Raw genomic sequence first — 20,082 nt, 5'->3', positions numbered from 1 at the left:
TGCGGCAAGGGTGATAACCGGGATACGAAGGTTTCGTCCTTCTACTAGTAGAAAAGGTTACTATTATCGTATTACGACTGATCATCGTATGCGGTGGCTCCAACGAGTGTCCTATTCTTCCAATTTGAATTATAATGCAATACCGTAACCCAATCCTAGGTGTTGGGTTTACTATTAAGGTATTCGCAGGATAATAAAATCCACTAAAGGATTATTTTCATAAGAAGGTGTGTATCACCAAGGTAAACTATTTTCAAATAAAATGTAATTATCAATATGTTGTTTTACGTGAGTTTATCATACAGTCATTTTCATACTGTTCATTATTATGCTGAGCATTATAGCTCACTCTTGCTTTCTTTTAAATGACATAACACAACAGATAACCAGTATGCCAGTGTGGGACTTAGTTGCTTGCAGTCATGGGGAGAATCCCTGGCAGCTTTGTCTCAGGTGTGCCAGAGTATCAGATAGGTATACGATATCAGTCGTAATTATTGTTACTTCATGTAGAGGTTATGAATAATTGTTTGAGATCCTGTAAAGTACATTTGAGTTTTAATAACAGATGATACTTGTTCTACGTCATTTCTAAGGCTATAACTTGTGAGTGTGTGAGATTGGGGGTCTGTGATATGGAATTATTGGATTATTGAGTTAATGCAGATTACACATGATTGAAAGATTGCGTGACAACCTAGATTCTTGACCCCGGATTTGGGGGCGTTACAATTATGCATCAGGAGAGCATTGCCACTAAGATAATATCTTAATCCCCAGTTTAATTGGATCCATCCTGAGTGAATGATCATAATCTAAAAAAAATACCAGCAACAGAAACAACAATAATAGTAACAACAATAATAACAACGCACAATATATAAAAGCTGAACAATGAAATAAAGCAGCTGCAATACAATAACCAACAGGAATCCAACTAGTACAACTGAAATCCAACTGAAAGGGAACCATCTGAATACACATCAAAACTGGCTGTCATAGCAGCCTCCGCCTACTACAAACTATCACAACATAATATACATATACAAGGTAGACAGCTACAGAACTCCTGAAAGTCAATTCTGAGCTCTGTATCTCTCTGCTGTAAACCTGGTCTAACCACTACCACTGCCACCGATTGAACCTAGCTCAAACACTAGCCAGTTCACTAGGTCCTGATACTGCACATCCCTGAACTCTGAGCTAATGAAACAGTCAATGGATCTAGCCCTCTCAACAGCCATCTGGGTCAATGATTACACACGGGCCTGCACCTCAGGGGAAGGGGCAGAAATGCCTTGGAAAGGTGCAATGGGTACCTGATTAAGCTGAACAGCCAATCCCGGACTCTGATCTCTGATAAGGGATGTATTTACCGCTCGGTGAATATGGTAAGGGATCGGTGAAGAAGTACCACTAGGGGCCACAGGAGGTACTGGAGGTCTCGTCGAGGAAGAATTGGGACCACAGCCGGGAGGGAAATCCCTAACGGCAGACACAGACCTACGTACCCAACGGGGACAAGTACCAGGTCCAGGGATGTCTCTCGGCATAAAGGAAGGAACTGGTGGAGGAGGCATAGGGGTCTCCTCAGCAACAACATCCAGGGTCCTCTCAGAATCTGAGCTATCCGGGTCAGAGGCATTCTCCCGAGATGGAGAACTCGAAATCGCAATAGGCCAATGTCAACATAATAAATATACAAGGAAGACACAACCAGGTCAAGGAAATTCTATCAAAATATTTAATAGATGCTAGGGTATTGCCGTCGGAACCCTCGACTGACTCTAAAAGTTTGCTCCTCTATATGAGCTGCTGACTCACACCTTAAAACTCACTTTAACACCTATTCGACACAATCCCTAGCCTGGATCAGGGACTTCAACCTGTAGCTCTGATACCAATTGTGACGACCTCAACCCCGGGGTCAGGAGTTGACGTCACCAAACACAATTACCAAAATATAAATAACAAGATTATTATTAAAATATACTATCTTGACCCCAAACCAAGATCCGATCCAGGTTCAAGTATGATTCAGGTTTACATTATTACAAACCATTTATTCAACATCTAACATACTCTAACTTTATTCAGCAACTCATCAGACCTCATGGTCTGATACAAACTACCTCAGAGGAGCCGGGTCCTGAAGGGGCGGGAACACGAGTATGTCTGACTGGTGTTCTAGGCATCTGCGATATATACGTAACAGTTTGCAAGGGTAAGAATAGTCGCAAAGCAGTACCAATATATGAATAACCGAATAAAAACAGTAATGTAAACAATAATAGGAACAGAGCTGTAATCATGTCATCAACATTATATAATGAAAATATGAGATAATTGGATATCACTGACTAGCATGCTTTATCAAAACAACATAGTAGTGTGTTGTATAAGTACCAGAGTCCAATTTTAGCATGCTATTCATATTTATAAAACCGATGTATCAACTACTCATACCCTTATGGGAATCACAAATCCAAATCAGATACGTAACGGATATGTGAAGACAGCTGACTAGGGTATCAACATCAGACGGCTCTAACTGCCATCCCATTTACCTGTTCCGGAACTTAGAGACTGGCTAGGTCTCTGACCTGCTAGACTAATCGGTTATAGGGTGCGCGCAACTGAATTAGCCTCTTATGCCACCTCAATAGGCCTACTTTGGCCCCAATGTATCCCATATCTGATCGTTTTATCCAGTTTTTAAAACACTTGTACCTATCTCATTTCCAAAACCATTCATTTTACCAGCACACATATAAAATCCAGTTCACAAATCATTTCATTCGAGATAGGGTACCTTTCGAAGTTACTTTTCCCCAAAATAATTTGAAAATAGTGATTTATAACTACGGGGGATACGTAACTTAAAACTATTATGTGCCATTACGAGAATAAAACATTTAGCTATTCATACGTACTGAACCATAAAAGAATGGGCAGGGGTACTTGTCTTGCAACGCTTTACAAAACCCTAAGTAGCTTTCACGCTGACTTCGGTCCTGGGGAGACTTGACTGGGATCTACAAATACAGAGTACCCTAATCAGTTATACCGACATGATTGATATCCTCAAATCCTAATAACCCAATTCGATAACCCAACTCGTATAGTTATTATACACATAATCGCGTAATCACGTAATCCGAACACAAATAGGGGTAACACGTATAGCATAAATACATACGTTTACAGATACATTTTTAGAAAATTTTGCCAGCAACTCCTTTATTTATAAGCCTACCCGTCGATTACAATCGACGTCAACAATCACAACAATCCACAATATCGACTCCAACATTTCCATACAACTTATACCACAACACAATTCATAATTAATTATTTAAGTCCGAGAATATTTTACGTAAATCATTTTATTTATTTATAAAATTTAGGACTCAAACAAAGTCATCATCATCCACCGTTGACTCACCGAAGTTCATCGTCAATAGCGGTATAATTATTGGTGCCCGTTATATTACTGGTTTCCAAATAAATTACGCCAATTAAAACAATTCTTCTCCAATAAAAGTTTTTATTTCACGAATCTTATTCATTTATTTTCCTGCATAAAAAGGAAAATAGAAATTAAAATTTTAATAATCAAACCACTGCAGAAATTCGGCCCGATAGTCGAGTCCAACAGCAACACAGCCCAACTGTCAGGCCCAAACAAAGAAAACAAGGCCCGAATGAACAGGCCCAACAGAACCCAAAACAGGCGAAACAGGGAGCACAGAACACGGCCAAAACACGGCCAAGAACACAGCCAAGCCGCCATACACCACACACATGAACACACACACACAACACAGACGCACACCCACAACACAATTGTACACACATAATATATATATACGTTGTTGTATGTATATATATGTATATACCAGGAAGAATGGAGCCGGAACCGAGACCAAGCCACTGGAATAAACACGGAAACGGCGACAGAACATGAACAAGAACCGGCGAGAAGGAGAAAATTAAAAGGGAACCGAGCAATATAGAGAGAGAACAGAGAGAGCAAAGAGAGAATAGAGAGAATGAAGAGAAACAAGAAGAGACCGCGTGCGAGTGTGTGTGTTTGTGGGGTGATTCATATCAATTAATTGGATACGTGTCAATTTCTTTTTATAAGATTTTGACATGTATCCCCGACATATCCGGGAACCAAAAATTCGCCCCGAAATCTGAATTTAAGGAACCAAGTCACCCTTAAAATAGTTTCGAAAAATTTCCAAAATAAAGTTAAAATGATATAAATATCCCGAACTTATGAAAACATAAATTTTGAAATTTTAAGAATAATTTTTAAGGCGCACTTTATACCTGCTTTTCAACAATCAAACGAAACGACGTGCGGGTGAAACGAATCCTGAAAATTTCCAAAATAATTTTAAAATTCTCAGAATAATACGAACTTAATAAAATATGAGTTTCATGATTTTTGAAGATTTCGATAATTAAATATGGATTTTACAAATAAATGCAATCAAAAAATCATTTAAAAATAATTAATTAGTGAAATACTGATTTCTCAATTTTATAAAGTCCTAAAATTAATTATTGAAATTATAAAATTATAAAACTAATTTTAGAAATAATCCAAATATTTATGGAATTAAAACTATAATAAAATCACTTTTACAAGCGAAATAAAATCGTATAACTCAATAAATAATCACACAATCCAATCCCACATATCAACATATCAATAAATAACAATCAATAACTGCTCCCAAAATCAGTATACACATTTATTTAATTATTATACCTTTATTAAACTTTGAAAATATATAAAAATAAAAGATTATACACGAGTAGTTATAATAAGCTTTCATCTACCCTTCGTTTTACCCAAATCCGACGTACGTATTGAATGTTATGCATAAAACAGTCAAACAATACACGTACAACCATATTACGCATCAATCAGATTACATATAACACGTAGCACGTAAGATATTCAATTAAAATAATTATTCAAATAAGATTCGGGTTTAAATGATTTTCCAGCTATTTATTACAAATTTTTGAACATTTTTGGGAATTAAAATTGGACTCTGAATCATTAAATAATAGGGTTCAAACACCCGTATCTGACTTTAAAATACTTTTAAATAATATTTTAAAGCTCGAAACTATTTTTCAGAATTTTTAAATCAATTTTAAATAATTAAATCTAATTAAATAATCAATTAAAATTAAATAATTACTAATTTACTTAATTAATGAATTAATATTTAAATATTGACTAATTAAATAATTAATTATCAACTAAAATTAATTAATTAAATAATTAAGATTTATTTTATAATTAAAAATAATTTTCAGAATTAAAAATATTAATTTTTTTGCAATTTAAAATAAATAAAAACATTTTCTAAAAATAATTGTAAAAAGAAAATATCATTTTTGTAAATACTAAAACATGAATATATTTTTCGGATTTTCTGGAAAACCCAAGGACTATTTTGCAAAACCGAACAAGTCAGGGGGGTCAAACATCACTTTTGCTGTCTTCCCCACCCTCCCGCCGGCGATCGCCATTGCCGGCGGTCCCAAGCTTTCCGGTGATCAGTAAAACAACCCAGAATACTGCCAGATTAACAGGGGATATTCTTTAGACTTCCAGGAACACATCTGCAGACTCAATTCACTGAAATAACTGAAGGATTAACCAGAAAAGTCGCCTGAAAATCCTGCCGCCGCGGGGTTCAATTTTCCGACGAAGCCCTTCCGGCTATCGTCTGTTAAACATATATATATATATATATATATATATATCAGAATCGTCTTTCGACGATCTACAACTCTGTGCAACCAATTTCAAATAATAACCCTAAACACAAAAATACTCAATTTCCAATTAAGAACATTCAACTTATAAACCCTAATTTAATTTTCAAAATCAAACATCATTTTCTCTACGTTATTGAACTCTATTTTTGACATATTATATACCAAATTGACCAGAAAAATATTACCTACACGATGGAATCATCAAATTATATCAACAACATCAAGAACAAATTTTTATAATTTAATCTTTAATAAATTCGAAATAAAACAATTTAATAAGAAAAATACCTTGATTTCTACATAAAAAGGGATGATTGATTATGAAAGGATTTTTCGAGAGCTTCGATTTGATATATTGCACGCCCGAATCGGAGTTCGATAACGCCTTCGTTCGTACGTTTGATTCTCAAGAACGCGACATGAATTCGATATTTTCTCTGTATTTTACGGGGTTTTACTGACTGATTTTGATTATACGAATAAAATGAAATGATAAAAGGGCTATATATATTTTTGGAATATTGGTTCATTTTGGATCATTTTGGATCGTTAAATTAGTTACTTAGCCGCTAAGTAACTGCAAAAACGATCTGATTTAATACCTGTATTGGATAATTATCCAAATCGGGATTTTTATAAAACACCTTGTGCGAAAATAATGTAATATTATCCCGTCTTTTGAGAATACGGGTTTTGTTGATTCACCGAGATGATTATTGAATCGAAAATTGTACGCCGGGACGCGTACGAGTCAAACCGTAATCCGGATTGAAAAAGTCAAAACACAAAAAATGTCCGGAATTACCAGATTAGGTTAGAAAGGAGTTTTCGGAAGAGTTTCGGGTTGCAAAAACGTAAAAACGGTTAAAGTCGGATGATTTCCGGCTTTATAAAATAATTTTCTAATTATTCTGAAAATAATTAATAAATTCATAAATTAATATAAAATCATTTAACAGTCCAAAAATTACCAAGAAAATATCGTAAGTATCTATATTTTATTCTGGTCATAATAAAATGAACATACTTATACTTTATCACATATAAGCATCCACATATACACACCAATCATCAGATAATTCACCAAAAATCATATAATAATCACATAAAACTTATTTATTGATAAAAATAATTACACACGATATCCAGGATATTACAAAAGAAGTTTTCAAGAGTTAAAGCAGAAATTGGTTACCGCGTCAGTATTGGTACTACCCGATGACCAAGGAGATTTTGTCATATATACCGACGCTTCACATGAAGGATTAGGCTGTGTGCTAATGCAACACAATAAGGTGATTGCATATGCTTCACGAGAGCTTAAACCTCATGAATTGAAATATCCAACCAATGATCTGGAATTGGCGGCCATAGTGTTCGCACTCAAGATATGGAGACATTACCTGTACGGAGAGAAGTGTAAAATCTACACGGATCATAAAAGCTTGAAGTATATATTCACCCAGAAGGAACTCAACATGAGACAATGGAGATTGTTGGAGCTAAAGAAGGGTTACGACTATTCCATATATTACCATCCAGGAAAGGCGAATGTAGTAGCCGACTCTTTGAGTAGGAAGGAAAGGTTGAATATGATAACCATGCCAAGGGAATTATCTGAAGAGATTGAAAGATTTGAGCTAGAACTTTGTTTCTACAGGACATTGAAAGAGATTTATTATGCCATGACTTTTCAACCGGAACTAGTGCAGAATATAAAGAAATGTCAAGAAGAAGTGACGAGTCGAGAGAATAATCAACTGACGGGAGAAGAAATACGTACGAAAAAGGACGAGCAAGGAATATTAAGATTCTCATCAAGGATATGGATCCCTCAAGTGAGTGAACTGAAGTTCGAGATACTACAGGAAGCACACAACTCGAAATTTTCGATTCATCTGGGGAGCACAAAGATGTACCAGGATTTGAAAAAGAAATTTTGGTGGCCAAATATGAAAAGAGAAATTGCAGAATGGGTCTCCAAGTGTTATACTTGTCAAAGAGTAACAGAGGAACATCAAAGACCGAGCGGATTGATTCAGCCATTGAATATTCCTGAGTGGAAATGGGAGAATATCTCCATGGATTTCATAGTAGGATTGCCTTGAACATAATCCGGACACGACGCCATATGGGTTATAGTTGATCGCCTTACAAAATCGGCACATTTCTTACCAATCAACAAGAAGACTTCATTGGATAGGTTGGTTCATACGTACGTGCATGAAATTGTATTACGATATGATGTACCAGTATCGATAGTTTTAGATCGAGATCTATGATCCAATTCAAGATTTTGGAGACAGTTTCAGGAGAGTTTGGGCACAAAGCTAAATATGAGCACTGCATATCATCCACAAACGGACAGTCAAAGTGAGCGAACTATACAAACAATTGAAGACATGTTGCGCAAATGTGCAATTAATTTCGTAGGAAGCTGGGATGATCACTTACCACTTATAGAATTCTCATACAACAATAGTTACTACTCCAGCATCGGAATGCCTCCATATGAAGCTTTATACGGAAGAAAATGCAGATCTCCGACAAATTGGGTTGAGGTAGGAGAAGGAAAAGTTTTTGGTCCTGAATTACTTCAGCGAATGCAGGAAACAGTCACCAAAATTAGGAAGAGATTAATTGCTGCCCAAGAAAGACAAAGGAAGTATGCAGATCCTACCAGAATGGATGTGAGTTTCCAAGTAGGTGAAGCCGTGTTGCTGAAAGTGTCACCATGGAAGGGTTTGACCCGGTTTCGGAAAAGGGAAAGTCGGAACCACGTTATATTGGTCCTTTTGAAATTTCAAATCAAGTAGGAAAAGTAGCCTATGAGTTAGCTCTATCGCCTCAATATCAACATGTTCATAATGTATTCCACGTGTCTTTGCTTAAAAAATATAATCTGGATGTCAATCATGTGATAGAGTATGAGCCGTTAGAAATTCAGAAAAGATTTGTCTTATGTGGAGCAACCTGTCAAAATACTCGACTGGAAAGAGAAGAGTCTGAGAAATAAGTCAGTAAAGTTGATGAAAGTGCTTTGGGGAAATCCCAAAGTCGAAGAATCAACATGGAAATTAGAGTCAGAAATGCGAGTCCGGTATCCTCACCTATTTCCTTAGATTCTGAGAATAGAATTCTTTAAAGGGGAGAGGATGTCATAACCGGTATTTTATTTATCTTTTAATTGATATATATATATATATATATATATGTGTGTGTGTGTATTAAGTGAGTTAAATAATTTTTTTTGAATATGTGTTTGTGTGATTAGAATTATGCTAAATAATTGTGTGATATTATTTGGAATTTTAGAAAATAAGAAATGCATTATTTGCTATTTATGTAGGTTATAAAATGTATTTTATTATCCAAAAAAATCATTTTTTAAATTATTTTTATTAATAAATTTCGAAATCGATCTTATTAAATTTCTAAAATTCTAAACTATTTTATAGTGTCACTCTTGTAATTTATAGATTTATGATTTTATTTATAAAATGTATTCTTTGTATTTAATTAGATTAATAATTATGTGATTACCTAATTGCCCTTGCATGCATTTTTACCCTGAATACAAAGTGAGGACATTCATATCATTATCTACTCTACTAACTCTTTTCTACCAAATTAAATGACCACTATAGCCTTGCATGCATGTTGTGCTAGTTAAGAGAGAAGGATAAGAAAGTAATTATCCACTCCACTACCCATTACATAACAAATAAAATGATCAAACATGTGATCATTTTTCCACTTGCACACTCCACCCTCACTCTCCTTCCCTCCCCTCTCTCTCCCTCTCTCGGCCGAAACACACACACACACACTCCTCTTCTTTTTCATTTCCAAATACCAACAATTCTAGTGTAATTCCACTCTCTCAATCTTGTTAAACCCCTTCCATACATATTTGTATAGAGAATTATATGTTTGTTGAATGGTTTGGTGTTGCATGTAAGATGTAAGTACAAAACTCAAGTGGAAGACCTTAGTTCTTATGAACTTAAGGTCCAAACTAAGAGTTAAATTAGCAAAAGGGTTGTGAAGGGAAAGACGTGGGAGTTTCACTCACATGCAAGTGTCATTCCTCCCTCTTCCATTCGGCATTGACTCAAAAGGAGCCGAATGGAGTGGTTGTTTGTATCGTTATTTGCTCTTGGTTGCTATGTGCTTAAATCATGATTTTTGGAGATATTACCTTAGTTTAAAACTTTTCATGTTATATATTTCTACAAATATGATCATGATAAGGTTGCATGTTAGTTTTATGGAATACAATATAAGTGCTAGTAAGATATCTTTGAGTATAAGTCAAGATCATAGTGGCATGCCATGATTTGTGAGATTTTGAGACTTGAATTGATTTGCATGTGATGATAAGTGCTTTATTATGACTATTTATAGTATGTAAAGTGGTTTAATGAGTATATTTAGTTGGTATTCCATTTGCATGTTGTGATATATATTTGTTTTGTGCATAAGTACTCGAAAATGTAATTTAAGTGTTAGTCTTGCTATTTTGTTTATATAAATTGGTCATGGTGCATTAGGGTATGAATGATCTCCACCACGTGTTAGTGGATTAGATGAGAGTATTAGGATAGTAATTATGCTTGGTTAAATATTGAGTTCATGGTTTATAAGTGGGAGTTAAGGTGGAAGAAGTTAGAATAGATTTCAGCATTTTCTAGATTTGAGGTTTGACTTGTGAGTGAGAAATGAATGAGCATTTGTTAGGAACTAGAAGGCCCAAGCTACCAGGGGTTAGGACTTGACCTATAGTCGATCCCAGAAGATTTAAATGAGAGAAATAAATCCATTTAGTTAGGTGCACAAGTCGAAACTTAAATTCTGCCCAAACAGGGACAATTTGAGTTAGGAGCAAGTTTGAGCTTAGAAAGTGATGTCATGGGTAGGCCCTCATTCGGCCTTGGTTATCACTGATACTAGGGAGTATGTGGGAGGTTTTCAAGCCATATTTTTGGAGTTTAGAGTTAAAACCAAGGGTGTAAAGTGAGAGCAAAATAGGACAGTTTGAGTGTCACTGGAACAGGGGAGAGTCAACTTTGGGAGTAGGCCCAGGAGGCCTAGGATAGGCCTTGGTGTCATTCCAAGTGCACAAGTTATATTTAGGTTCTGAGATTCCATTTTAGTAATTTGAATAGCAAACGTTGAGTGAAATAGGGATCAATGACACTAGAAACCATTCGATATCACTTAGATGTTACACTTAGGAACACTTTGACTTTACACTTAGTTTTTGAGTCCTTAAAGGTAAGTCTTGAGTTGACCATTGAGTTCATATTGTAGTTAGAGGTCAGTAGGAGGTTAGGACAGGGTTGTGATCAAGTGAAATGAGGTTGGTTTGATGGGACACTTCGAATTTGGAGGGATAGTTGAATTGCACTAGGCTAGTTAACATTTTGAGTCATTTGTGTTGGTGGAGTCAGATCATTCAATACTTAATAGTGCACTATATTTTAAATAATATATTATGTGACTAAATGTGTTATGTTCTTATAAATGATTACTTGGGATATGATGCTATTATGTGAATACTAAGGGTCGAACGTGTAAATAGGCCTAAGTGCCACTGTGATTTGAATATCTATAACTAGGATGGAAATTTGTGAGAATATATCTTGATGAGGTCTAATTGTTATTATGCAGGCTCAGGAGAAGATAGTAAGCTTGCCGTCAAAGTCGAGTAGTGCTCCCGGTTGCTTCCAAGATCAAGATGAGAGTTAGTCCAGCCTTATTAAGGCAAGTGTCCTTAAACCCTCTCGAGATATGTTGCGAATTATTCTAAAATTTTAAGATGTATTGCAAGTGTTCTCAACCACTCTTTTGAATTATGGTAGCATGCTCGTATAATGATCATTGATATTTTTGTCACAATGATATATCGTTACAAATACTCTGATTTTAGATTGAGATATTGTAAATGATATGCCATGCTTACGATTATTGGACTTGCTTTAAGTCTATTTATGCTCTTATAAAAATCACACCCTTATCACTATTTTATTTCAATTTGACCTAGTATCTACCTTTGACTTAAACTGAATGTCTTGGCCATTTCGAGAAACCCTTATAAACTAAAATACTTCAATTGCCTTAATTGTGTAATCTCTCTTGATTAACCACTTTTCCATTACACTCTCACACCTCCAAGATACCAATAATTCAACTCTTTATATATATCCTTATAATCATACCCAAACTTTGTCACTAGATATATGTTATATATGACCCTCAAAACTTGAGATCTCTATCTTGTTGAATAATGTTATGATTCTTTTTCAATACTTTCTTCCTTGGTTGTTGAACCATTGATGTCAATCTTTGAAGACCCTGTTAGTGAAAAGTTGATTCATTCTGATAAGAGTTCCATAACTCCAACCCTTGACTGATAATTTAAGCTCAATTGTTTAGAATCCTTGTGAAATTCTCCATGGCATCAGTTTTATAAAATATAATTGCTCTTTAAATAAAAGAATGTTTTCTTGAGATTGGTGGATTGGACTAAGACGCAAGTCCCTTTCACACTTATTATATTAGGCTTAAAAGATGCCTAGGGGTCCCAATCAAATTGTTTAGAACCCAAGGAGGTTCGGGATTACTTTGCGGCTAATCACCGGCTGTGATTCGTAGCGTCATAAAATGATTTTGAGCAATGCTTTGGTTACAAACACTTTGACTTGAATAATGATGCCATACACCTCAATTTCCAATTTATAGATTGTCATGATGTTAATTTTTGTCTTATGATGTACCTTGCTGAGCGTTTGGCTCACTTCTTGCTTTTCATTCATGTTATTTCAGCTAGCAAGTATGGTTAGATCCAAGCAGACTGCTCGTAAGTCTACCGGTGGAGATGCTGAGGCTTATGTGAGAGTTCAGGTAGTATAGTTGGTGTTTGTGTGAGGACCGATAGCTTTATATAAGAGTTGTAATAGTTGTAGTGTTGGACTGTTCAAACACTGAACCTTTAAGATATTGGATTTTGTTTTTAACAGCTGTTTGTAATAACTTTATATTTGTTAGTTATATTCTGTTAGTTTATTTTGGGGCTGTGACAATCTGTCATAAAGAGAGCCTTTGCAATTCTCTGTAATTTAATTAGACTCAACCAAAATCAACCAAATAGATCTAACACACATTTACATAAAATCAAACAAATCAAATCAAACAGCCTCTACTTCTAAACAAATCAAACTGCTACGGAATATAAATGCTAAGGAATGCTAAGAAACAATATAGATTTGAACTAATTTAAGAACTACGAAGCAAAATCTAACAAAATCTAAGAAATAAATTAAAATTAAAAACAAATTAAACAACTAATTGAAAAACTTATCTACTTGTAAACAAATCAAACAGCGTAATGATAATAAGAAATATTACCAGATCGTTTGAATTTGGATGTTCAAGATCTCCATCCATATTTCTTCTATTCGGAGTGTGCAGTGCCTTTCTTCGTTATTGTTTACTAACCCTAAAATTTCTGTGTGCATCTCATCAGTGTGTCTCATGTACGTGACTTTGTAACTTTGTGTGAATACTTTAATTGAATTATTCAGAAACTGGCCCTTTGACTGTACTATCCTCACAATTTAGAATCTATTAATAAAATTATATATATATATATAATTTATTTACTTATTTTTTTGTTTCATGTACCTCGTGTCGTGTCATGTACCCGAGGGCTAAACACAAAAATCGACACGAAATCTATGTCGTATACTGTGATGTTCATGTATTTTCGTGTCGTGTACTCAAAATTCAAAACTAAACACGAATTTTTTGTTCATTTTTGTGTCGTGTCAAAAAAATTTGGGTCTAGTTCCAAACCCTATTTACATAATACACAGTGATTGACCCAATATTTCATCATTACTTCCTTTTTTCGTTCGTCTTCTCACACACGTGCACTTAATATTGCTGTACTCGTTTATGTTTACATTTGCACACGCGTTAATAGTTTTAATCTTCGTGTAAATATATGTTTAGGCTTAGTTGAAGCTCCACCACATTCTTATGCACTTGAATGTTGCTCTTTATGTAATTTCTAAGTTTGTGTAGTGGGCATGTCCCCGCACCTTCTGTAATTACCTTAGTTTATTCCTCATTTAGGTGAATATAAAGACCTAAACATGATCCCACCACCTTAATCTGAGGTCTTAACACAGTAATCCCTTCATCACACCTTTAGTCCCCTTAACAGGTTTTTCTAATTAATTATATGTGTGCTCAATCCATCACCATCTATGTATATTAGCAAGACCTAACCCCTGTTGACTTACCACATGCTTTTTAGCATTGACCAACTTGAGGGTTAGATCCCACCAATACCTTATCTATTTGTTCCTTTGTAATATAAAGGTAACTGACTCGCGGTTTCCTTACTCTGCTTTGCACCTTTACAGATGTCAGGCGAATCCGTTGTTGTTAGCCCCCATAACTCGACCACACATGAAAACATAACATTAATTGTTAGGCCTCAATGATATTATAGAAGGGGGTATAGTATCTACAATCAATTCGATTATAAACACAAGTATGTAATAGAAAACAAGTTTATTCAATATATCAAACCTGTTAAAGTAGGTTTAATCTACTCTCTCAGTGATGTATGATATCACTAAGAACTGCTAGGGTTACAATGAATAGTATTCTCGTGAATAATAACACATATAGTGTAAACCCTAATCTATGTTTATATACTACACAGTTTCAAGATATCTCCTAATTGATATGATAATGATTCTGTTTCCTAGAATACATCAATCAGAGATTATCTACTGCAGTCCTATAGTTGTCCAATTCTTCATGCATATCTTTACTTATTTAATCCAGATCCTCTCCTGTAAATCAGCTGCTTTCCTTATATGAAGTGTACCCGCACTTAAGTCCTGATATAAGTTCTGACGCCTTAAGTTCTGATAATTTCCTGTCTTCAATAAGTTCTGATTTCCAGTTAAGTTCTGATAATAAATTCTGAAACTAAACAAATCAGATTAGACATGACATCACAAATATATATAACAATCTCTCCCAACTTATAAATTATGAAAAATATACAAGTTAATAGATTTGATGATGTCAAAAATATTTAAGTACAAATGCAATGAAATATTATTTTAACCAACTAAATACAACTTAAAGTACATGTAGCTTTACCAATATCACTGGATCAATCTGAATCCAAAGTGATTCCTTGTAAAGTCTTTTACCAGCTTGTCCTCAGCATTTCTCAGAACTTCAACTAACTATACTTTGATTGCATCAGTTCTTCATCTTCATTATCTCCAATCTGATAAATGGATGCTCTGAGTGCAGGAATTGATGTTCTTTCAATCCCATCTCCAAGTCTGATAACTCTGGGATATGAAGAGTCTTTATTGTTGCATAAACACTTTCCCTTCAGAATTAATTCAATCTTGGCAGACTTCTTCTTCATAGAAACTTCCCTTCCATCATCTTCAGTGATTTTTGGAATGTATTCAGAAGCTTTTGCACCAGAAATTCTGAGAAGATCTCTTATAGCCTTCAAAATATAATCTGACCATCTTCTTGTAACATCAGATTTTACTTCCAGAAGGTAGTGAATATGTTGAAGCTCTTTGACAGACTTCTTTAGCACATCGAAATCTGCTAGTCTGTAAGTTCTGCCATCATTGAGAAACAGGATCAATTTTTCTTTAGCTTCTGATTCATCATGAGTATCCATGACAATTTGAGCAGACAACACTTTGTCAAGGTGCTTTTGTTTGATTTCTTCATATGGTTTGTCTGTCAAAATGAAAGGATCTCTGAGAGTAACTTCTACTCCTGTTTGTCTCTTTTCTTTGTCAGAACCTAACCCAGACTTGTCTTTAGCTTGTTTAGGTCTAAGCCCAAAAGATACAAGCTGATTCAGCATTAGATTGATTTTAGGTTCCACTGGAGTAGCTTTGGTCCATAGCAGCTTCTTTTTCTGATCAAGTGTTAAGTTGTCTATGTCAACTTGAGCAGTGTCAGAGGTTGATGTCTTGATGAATTGGTCAGGATTTGCAGTTTCATCTGTAGCTTGCTGTTTTGAAATATCTTTACTCTGAACAACTTGAACTACGACAGAGATTGTCTTAGATTCTTCTGTCATCCTCTTTCTCTTCAGAGTTTCAACTATTTCATCTTCAGCAGCAGTATCATCAAAGATTTGAACCATCTTGCACACATGATCCATCATAATTTGAGGAATCTTCATCATTTGTTTCCCAACTATCTCCCCAACTTTTCCTTTTCCCTTGTCTTTGGGATCAATAGTAGTTTGAGATCTAGTACTTGATCTAGGAATCTCTGTGGCAGATCTTTCTCTTATTACTATACCTTTCTTCTTAGGTTTGGGAGGCTTCTTTGCATTAGAAGCTTTAGTCTGTAGTTTTGACTTTTCAGCATTAAATCTTGCTTCTTCTTCTCTAAGTTCCTCTAAATCCACTCCTGGATTATCCTTAAGGAACAGTCTCTTTGCAAGTTCCTCATCTAAGGCTTGACTCTTAGGATCCTTATAAAAGAAGGTTTCCTTCTTTCCCTTGAACTTTAAGGTTTGCATGACTTTCTTCGAGTCTTGACTTCCACCTTGAATGAGAACATCAGACTTTGTCATCGGAATTTGATTATCAGAACTTGCTGTCAGAACTTGATCTTTAATTTCAGAACTTGTGAGCAGCAAAGTTTGATCTGTAGATGAAGTCTTCTTCCCTTCCTTATCACTCCCCTGAATAGTAGATTTATCAGAAATCTTACTATCAGGTACTTTCTAAATAGGAATTCTGCTAACTTGCTTTCCTTGACTTTGACCTTTGCCCTTGCTAGGTTTTCCCTGGTCATCTTCAGAATCATCCTTTTTCTTCAGTGCCTTGCTAATTGAGCATTTGGACTTAACTACCTTCTCCCCCTTTTTGGCATCATCTGTCAGGAGTAGAGAAAGAAGGAGTTCCATAGAAGATTGGATCTTATTTAACTGAGTCTGTTGAGCATCTTGATTTTGTAATACCTCATCCAGTTGGGCCTGCTGCTTGGCTTGATTTTGCTCAATATCATCCACTTTTTCTTGAATTGGTCAAAAAAACCTCTTCCTGTCTAGATCTTGCACCATGGCTAGCTTATCAACTTTTTCTTGAAGTTTATCAACCTTTGCATGAGTCGTGGAGTGTTGACCTTGTAGAGTTTTAGTACTGAGAGCAGTGACTTTAAGTTGTGTTTTGAAGTCAGAATTTATCAGCAACTCATCAGCTTTTACAACATGATCTGTCAGAACAGTTGGGCTGGGAATGAAGTCAGGTTCATTCCACTTCTTTGTCCATTCAACTCCTCTGTGAGTGTCCTCCCAAGGAACAGGAGCATCTTCTTCATCAAATTTAAACAGTGCCTCCTTGCCAAGAATTGAAGCATTGACTGGAGCACTTGCTGGAGCACTGTCTCCAGAATTTGATAAAATCTCATCATCTTCTGATAACACCAGAGTGTGTATAACTGAAGGAGATTCTGGAGCAACTTCATCTGTTTCCAAATTCTGATCTTCAGGTTCCAAATCCAGAATTGGTGTAGTAGGAATTTCAGCATTTAGTATTGGAGAAACAGGTGGAGTTGACTCTTTTGCTGGTAGTGCTTGCATATACAAAACAGTTGGAATATTCAACCTGTGAATGTCAATTTCAGGACTTAACTATGAATCTTAAACTAAGACAGTTTCTTTGAATGGAGAGTGAGGTGGAGAAATCACATATTCTTGTACATGTTCTGATCTGTGGACTTCAGGAATTTCAGATTCCTGAATCAGAACTTCTTCAGGTGCTGGCAGGGCTTAAATCACAATAGGTTCTGATGAGATCAGAGATTCCTGATCCCCTTCCTCAGCATCTTCAGCATCATTAAATTAAATTTGTGCAAGATGCACACCTGTTCATGTCTTCCTCAATTTTGATTTTCTAGATGGAGGAGTGACATGATCTGTATCAGAATGTGAAGACCTCTTTCTTTTCTGAATGCCCGAAGCTTCAGCTGCTTTCTTCTTCTGAAGAGTTAACTCTTCAACTTCTAATGTCACAGGTTCTGATGCAGGAACCTGGACTTGTTCATCCTCATCAGATTCATCTCTCAGAATCAACTTTCTTCTTCTCCTTTGTGGAGATTTAGGCACAAAGATAGTTCTTTTGGTTTTGGGCCTAGATGGTGTAGCAGATTTCACAACTAGCACTTGTTTAGATGTACCAGAGTGTGGTTTAAATTTGGACTTGAGAGGTGAGGTTCTGACAGTAGGTCCTGATGGTTATGGTTGAGAGGATTATGTTGGTTGAGTATTGGAAGGCTGGGTTGGTGGAGGTTGAGAAGTAGTAGGTTGTGTAGGGGTAACATCAGGATATTTGGTTGTGTATGTGTGAGGAACATAATTTACTAAGAATTGTTTGACAGATTGGGGAATTTCGAGGGGTCTTAGTATATCCTTCTTATTATTAGCAGATAATAAGTCTGTGAAAGCCCTTTTGTGAAGTTTAAAGGATTCAATTAACTCACTAAAGGTTTGAGGTGCATCAGGATAACAGAAACTATATATAAGCTGACAGAATCTAGAAAAATATACTATGTTGCTATCTTCTTTCATCCTATCACCTATAAACCCTAGCACAACACTAGCATAATCAAAATGAGTTTGATTAAGAAGAGCATACCCGATTTCCTTACTCATTATTGGAATACCATCAAAATTGGAGCATTTGTTGGCAAAGGCTTTGGTAATACAATCGAAATAAAAGCTCCACTCCCTCCTGATGTAGGGCCTCTTCAGTTGTCCCAGCTTGGACAAAGACTTCTCATAGCCAAGATTTGCCATCATGTTTTAAAGAACTAACTCCCCAACTTGTGAATTGTAAGTACAGTTTTCTGGCAGATGCAATGCTTGTCGAATAGTTGACAAGGTTACCAAGTGCTCGTCTTCCCCTGTTGTAAAAATGATGCTTGGGGACCCACTTTCACCACCATTATCATAGACTCCAGACCTCCAAAACTCCAGAATTTGCTTGCCTGAGAGAGCCTGTGGTTGGGTCAGAGCATACTCAATTTCACTTCGAGCGATAAAATCTTGAATGAAGTGAAGTTCTGAAGGATCCTAGTCCTTGTTGAGAATAGCCAAATAGTTGTTGGGGACACACTTGGCTCCATCATAGATAAGAATCTTAGGTGCCATTTCTGTGAAAATTAAGTGAAAAGTTGTGTGTGTATAGAGTGTTTGATAAAATGCCTGTGAGAAAATAGCTTCAGAGAATAATAGAGAGTGAGAGAGAATAAGAGAGATTAGAAAAGAGTAAAGTAGGTAAAAGATGGTAAAATCTTTTAACTCTAGTATTTATACTCTCCACGTGACAACGACAATATTTGTGAAGCAGAACAGACATTTTACACCTGGCAGCCTGTAAACAGTCAAAACATTATTAGTGGGTACGGTAAACATGTAGTAATTATTGCTCACATGCGGTTACCAAAACAAACACGCAACCCATTAACCAAATAATTATCAATGTTTTTATCTCACTTAATTATTTTCTGAAAAAATGACCGTAACAGTAAAAACTAATAACTCAACCAATTAAAATGTGACACGTAAGCATAAGAGTTTGCATCAGAACTTGACTATTATCAGAATTTAACGGTCATCAGAACATGGCTTCTGTACTTAAAAAGTGAATGACTGTTTCTGTGTTTCTTCACACAAATACCGACTGGTGTGTTCAGAGTTTAATCATCAGAACATAATCAAAACTTATCCTCAGAATTTATGCAAATAATACTTAACTGTTTATCAGAAATAACTTAATCACCACAGTAATTTTCATCATTCATATGGAGTGATAGTGTGTGTATGTAAAAATGATCAGATAAATATTAAAGTCTGATAAACTTCAGTATATCTTAGAAATAAAGCATAACTAAGAAAAATGCTTAAAATCTGTCTTGAATTGTGAAGTCTACTGTAGAATAAAGTTATGCAAGAATCCATCTCAACTTTTTGTGCTTATTTTATGCATCTTTTGAAATTTTTTTGACAAGAATTCTCAGTGTAAATGAATTACAACTACCATCAAAATTAATGTTGTTATCAGAATATTTCTCCAGTAATCAGAAAATGTGAAAAGTCACCAAGAAAAATCAATTTGCTTTTCTAATGCATATAACTTAATACCAGCAATGCATTTGGATCTTCCCTTTCACATAAATTACTCTAAATCT

Source organism: Apium graveolens, chromosome 4 (genome assembly GCF_009905375.1).
Source record: "Apium graveolens cultivar Ventura chromosome 4, ASM990537v1, whole genome shotgun sequence".
Classification (NCBI taxonomy): Eukaryota; Viridiplantae; Streptophyta; class Magnoliopsida; order Apiales; family Apiaceae; genus Apium; species Apium graveolens.
This window is presented reverse-complemented; position numbering follows the sequence as displayed.